We start from the raw sequence: 6,667 nt of genomic DNA, 5'->3' as shown, positions 1-6,667 counted from the left end.
GGGGGGAGAGTGGGAGGAGTGGGAGGCTGGGAGGAGGCGGAAAATTTTTTTTCTTTCTTAATAAAAAAAAAATAAAATAAAATGCATTAAAAAAAAAGAGTTGCCATGGTCAGGTGTCTCTTTACAACAATAGGACCCTAAAACAGAAGTGTTTAGAGCATCGGTTCTCAAGTTTTCTAATGCTGCGACACTTTAATACAGTTCTTCATATTGTCATGACCTCCAACCATAAAATTATTTTTGTTGCTAGTTTATAACTGTAATTTTGCTACTGTTATGAATAATAATGTAAGTATTTCTAGAGACAGAGGTTTGTGGAAGGAGTTGTGACCCACAGGTTGAGAACCTTTGGTTTAGAGGGACAAAAAGAAAGGGGAAATGATGTTATTATATTATATACTCAGAATTAAAAGAAAACGGAAAAAAACAGATAAATTTCCTACAAGCCATCTTTATCATAATAGATTACTACTGAAGGAAATTTCCAGAAAGGGCATACATGTGGATAATTTTGTCTGGGATTTGTCTGAGTTTTGCTACTTACATTTTTTTTCTGCTCAAGCAAATAACTTTGTGTTATATTTTTCTAGCACTTTAAGGAAAAAAATACTTCATAAGAGCTCTGCCGTTAACTATAAAAGTAGTGAAATGATGCCATTTGGATGATGATAGAAATGATGATAGAGGTAAGCATTAGATAGAGCACGGTTTTTTTTTTTCATTTTGCACAACTTGCCTTCAGTATCTATTGCTCTGTTAATTTTTGCTCTCTGACACAAAGGAAGTTATTTAACATTTCAAGCTTCTGTTTTCCCCTGTGTCAATGTGATTAGTAATACTGACACTGTTGGCATGATAAAAATGATAAAGCAGTACAGTACTTGGTACAGTAGCTGCTCTCCAAAATAGAAAAGACTGGCAAATACTTTGAACAAAGATAGTTTCCACTAAAGATAATATTAAGGTGTAATTACATTTCACTCACAATAGTTTTTTAATACATATGAATTTTGTCTTATGTTTTAAACATTTGCAAGTCACAACTTTCTCAGGAGAATCAAACTCCCTTATTCTCTTGGTACTGTAAGTATATATGATTTCTTACATATTATCTTCTTATGCTGCTAGACTAATATGGTAGTCTTAATGCCTAATTTCAAGTTTTACTTTCATATTTAGGACACTGAAAATTGGGCGTCCTCTACATTTAGAAAAGGTAAGATGCAAGCAACACTTCAGTTTCTGCCTGGCCCATTGCTCTCTTAGTATAGAGTTGGGAAACTATTCGTCCTAAAATTATGAAGTAATCAAAGATGTCTCAGGATATAAAACAAGGTGCAGCAATTTTTGAGGGCATCTTGTATTTTATTCTGTTCTATTACAGTGCATAAATTATTATTTAGTAATCCAATAGCCCAATATTTATGATAATACTCTCTAAGAGGATGAACAACAGTCCACTAAGCTTAATTTTACAGATGAACAATTACACAATGAGAGTGATATAAAGATCTTGGTTTGGAAGGTCAGAATTTTTAGAGCACTACTAGCATGGCGTTAGGAGAGGCACATGAAAGTATTGTTTGGATGCAGTGGCAAATACCTTTAATTCCAGCATTGTGAGGCAGCAGGAGAAGGAATGCTACAAGTTTGAGACCAGCCTAATCTACATAAACAGTTTCAGGCATACTAGGACTACATAGTCATCTGCACACTGCCTCAAAACACAATAAACAAGCTAAGAAAATGGGTTGAGACAATGTATTATGTTTAATGTTTGATTGGGGGTTAAATAGAAATAGGTAAACTACAAAACTAGTTTCTCAAAAAGCCGATACACTCTTGGTTGGCATTATTCAAAACTAAACGACTAAGATAAAGCAATAAGAGAACAGATTCTCTTTGCTGTATAGCAATCATGCCAGCGTTGTGTACTGTGTTACATTCTATATTTTCACATAGTATATTTTGAAGGGAAAATTGTCCAACAAGTGCATTGATTTTTCTGGTTCTTTATAGAGATGATAGATGTGATGAAAGGGTTCTGAAAAGGGAAAACTGGTGAAGGTCCTGGAATGTTTCTTCTACTGAAGAAAGGCTAAGGAAGAACATGGCAATCAACTTTAATTGTTCAGTGTCTTATGGCAAAGGCTTGGACCATTCTACACATTGAAGTATGACTGCCTGCAGAGGTGATGTTTTAGGGATAAAAAGTGTTGCTCTGCTAAGGAACATCCATGTAGCTGTCCTCTCCAAAAATGAAATGGACAACCATAGGGGAAAAGATAATCATATTATTAGTGGTGATCAAACCTCTTAGGCCTGTTAATAAAGGGAACATGTGGATCAGGAGGGCTTCAGACAAAGCAGCTTCTCCTATGCAGAAGTCTAAATATGGGCAATGGGGACTAATTGTGAACACTGAAAGAATATTTATGTATTGTCTATTGCTCTGTCATAAGTCATTTAACACATTCCTTAGGCTCTTCCTTTACATATCTCCCATTATTCTTATTTGTACTTTATACATATAAGAATACATTTTATATGTATTCTTGTATGTATTGTTCTGAGTGTTGCAATATTCTCACAGTAGGAACAATCTACCAAAATAAAAAAGGGTCACATATTTGGTGAAAATTTGTTTTGAAAGATAATAATTTCTGTAATATTCTCTCATTCTGTGCATGTCTTTGCAAAGCCACTTTGTGCCACCTTCCATCAAAGAGTGGCTTACTTGAATTGGCACTGTATCTCATCTATGTCTTAAGAGGTTTTGCAGCCTCTGGACTTCACTCACTTGGGTCTGAAGAGCTTTGTGAGCAAATGTGACCTAATGTCTTTGGCAATGAGAAAACAAAGGAAAAGGACCACGTAGAAAGAAAAGGCCATTTTATGGAAATCTTCATGCCAAGGCCTCACATGGTGAGAAAGGTCATCTGAGACCAGTTCAGCCCCAGCCAATCCACCAAAAACCTCAAAATGCATAAATACTTCCAAGCAGCATCTGGTGCAACAGAGATAAGCCAAGCTACATGAGCCCTGTCCAAATTGCCAAACTACAAATTATGCATAAGTAAATGAGTGTTCTATATGGAAGTTCATTCTGCAATATTGTAATCTGACATATACTTTCACCTAGAAAATTTTGCTTTTTAAAATTAAATGAATGCTGTGGGATGTATATACACACATGTATATTACAGTATTCCTAACAAGGATAGAAAATTGTATGCACTACAGATGATTGAAAAATCCATAGGGAGACAATTTGTGCTTACTTAAAATGCATATATAATATTCATAAGTATGTGTTTATACATATATAAGTAATTTAATTGAAGTTAGGCTAGTTGGGATGCTAATGCTCCACCATGAGCCATAGACTTTCTAACAAAAACCTCAGTGCAAGGAAAGATAATCTCTCCTTCAAATTGTTCATTAGGTGAATCCAAGAGAATATAGGCTACTGCCATTATTCTTGGTTGACTCCCAGGACTTGGAGGTCAGAGCATATTGATGAAGACACCACACTTCAGATGCAAGACTCAAAAGAGTCAAGCTGGATCTGACCTGACAGAATCCTCCCTGCAAACTATCTCTGTGAATCTGAAAATGCGATGTAAGCTGCCAAGGAAGCAAAGCAATTAAAATTTCTACTCAGCCACAAAGTCTAGGAACTATAACAATGACCAGCATGGCAAAAGACACACAAGGATGCAATAACAGCGCTAACATCTTGGGAGCGTGTTCCCAGAACCATCTAATTTTTCTTAAATACGTCTCAGTAGGAGGGAGTTCATGTCTGGTATTGGAAATGTAGCGAACTGCCTGTGGCTGGTGAGACCCCGGACCCTAGAGAAGTACCAACTATAGCTACTTTGTCAAGCCAACATAATTTCCAACTGCATTCTAAGTATCTATTCTTAGAGCCGCAGATAAGAGTAATTCTTATCTCTCATCAAACGAGTTTCTTTTTGTAGTAAACAGAGACTACCAAAGAATCCAGAACTGGTCACAATACAGAGAATGATGATGGGGCTTCATCTCCATCTGCAACACAACATCTAAGCTTCAGGGAACATCCTAGAAAAGGGACAAAAGGATTGTAAAAGGGCTTTTGCTGTAAGATAGTATCTTCTACATATGACAGAGCTGCACGTGTAAAATCTTAACAATATGGCTGCCTAAACAAGACCTGCACAATGACCCCACCTGTTAACATTCTCACATGCACAGAGGGAATCTCACAAGGCCCAGCTCCTAAATGAAGTTCTATGGAACATTAAGAACTGCTAAAAGAGGGAGAATCAGTCTTCTCTGGCAACAAGTCCCCAATAGGTTATCCAATCCCAAGTGATCTGCCCTAGACACAACACTAAATGGACTTAGCATGCATTATAGTTATATAGTTATATGGTTGTGTAATGATATATATATATAGCAATGCAATATATATTGTAATATATAATATGTATTATATTATTATATATTACATAACCTGCTGTTACCACACTGATCGCTCTGCAGACAGGAGAAAACTGGAGCCAGATGGAGCAATTCTTTATGTTCTTTTTGGCTTGGGGATATTTGCACGTATATAGGTGTGTGTGTGTGTGTGTGTGTGTGTGTGTGTGTGTGTATGTGTGTGTGTGTGTGTGTTTGTGTATCAACCTCACTAAATGTGCTCAACCTTCATCCCTCGGAAGGACTGGGGCATCTTGCTGTTCCAATAAAGCACATATATACTCTCTATATTTAGATATATAGAGATAATAATAAAGAAGAGCTCATGAATTTGAGTGGGAGTTGGGCAGGAAACAAGAAGACTATGAGGAGGGACAAGATAGGGATAGAATGATGTGAATATGGTATTCATATATAAACTTCTCAAAAAATAAAATACATGTTTTAAATTATATTTTAATAAAATAAAAAATAAAAGACATAATTGGACTAGAGAAAAATATATACATATACAATACTATTCAGAAGGATGGACAAGAAATTGTCAACATTTGTTAGCTGTAAGGAATTCATCTGAAAGTTGAGGAAGGGAGGAGGAATTTATGCACATTATTATTTATAATACTTTCTGCGAGTGTATAGCACTTTAAATGTCAATTAAAATATGGAAATAAAAACAAACATAACCTTTAACTGCTCTCTCTGCCTCCAGTTTTCTCCTCGCTGCAAAGCAATCTGTATGTATCACCAGGTTAATGTAATTACAACACATTTTTATTTGGGTCAATTCTCTGCTCATGACATCCAACAATTTTACTCTCTAGCAAAGGTTTCCAAAATTGGATAGATTCTATTTATATATTTGGGTTAAAAAATTGTCAAGAAGATCCACTTCGTGTAATAGTGAATATGTTGGTATGTGTTTTACTTCTACCTGGTGCCTGTAATATAATAATAGAAGAGAAGTTATGTGAGTTATCCTGAGGAGGGATTTACTGAAGTAGTCTTGTTCAGTCACTCACTTGCCATTGGCTGCACTACTTAGAGTGGCTGTGAACCCAGTTAATTTAAGTTGATTATTTTTAGTTACTTATTTTTATTTTTTATTGTTTTGATTTTTTGAGACAGGATTTTTCTGAAGCTTTGGAGCATGCCCTGGAACTAGCTCTTGTAGACCAGGTTGGCCTCTAACACAAGGATATCTGCCTGCCTTTGCCTCCTGAGTGCTGGCATTAAAGGTGTGTGCCACCACTGCCCAGCGACTATTTTTATTTTTAAGCCTTAGTTTGAAATAAACTTTTACATATTTGATGGGTGACTTCAAATGTTCATTAAAAGCCACGCTCTGTTGATACTAATATAAATAACAGAACCCCAAATCAATGACAAGGAAATGACAACTATGACACATCGCCTGCCTTCTACTGTGTCTTCTTAGTAATCGATCTTGTAAGATAAAAGCAATGACTGTCTATGAGAGTTGACAAAGAGAAAGCCAAAAGGTAAAAGAAAAAGAAAATTTACTCCATAATTGTAATTTTTAAGTAATATAATATTTGGATAATTTATTCAAGTTCATTTCACAATGACCAATGGCTTGAGGTTTCTCTTGAGGTTTATTGCCAAGCAACACATTACAGATGATCACACTTTATTTGTCACATACTTATTCATTTATTGTGATAAAATGATTAAAATATATGGAAAAATATAATCAATTGAAAATTTCATTGAGAGATATATAAAAATTATTGTGGTTATATGATAATATGAAGGATTCTCCAAATCACCAAGTGAAAAAATATAGACATAAGCATACATAATTTTATTCCATGTATACTAAATTTTAGAAAAATCAGGTTAAAGTATAGTAACAAAAGTAGTAGCAGTTTTCTGGTCTAGGATCAGGGTAAGGACAGATGGGAGAGGGACTGGAGTAGCCTACTGAAGGTGAGACCCACATTGGAGCACCGGACAGAAATCCCAAGGTCCAAATCAGGAGCAGAAGGAGAGAGAGCACAAGCAAGGAACTCAGGACCACGAGGGGTGCACCCACATACTGAGACAATGGGGATGATCTATCAGGAACTCACCAAGGCCAGATGTCCTGAGCCTGAATAAGCATGGGATAAAACCGGACTCGCTGAATATAGCGGACAATGAGGACTGCTGAGAAGTCAAGAACAATGGCACTGGGTTT

The sequence above is a fragment of the Microtus ochrogaster genome, chromosome X, assembly GCF_000317375.1.
Source record: "Microtus ochrogaster isolate Prairie Vole_2 chromosome X, MicOch1.0, whole genome shotgun sequence".
In the NCBI taxonomy this organism is placed as follows: Eukaryota; Metazoa; Chordata; class Mammalia; order Rodentia; family Cricetidae; genus Microtus; species Microtus ochrogaster.
The sequence above is the reverse complement of the archived record's forward strand: the minus strand, read 5'-3'. Positions refer to the sequence as shown.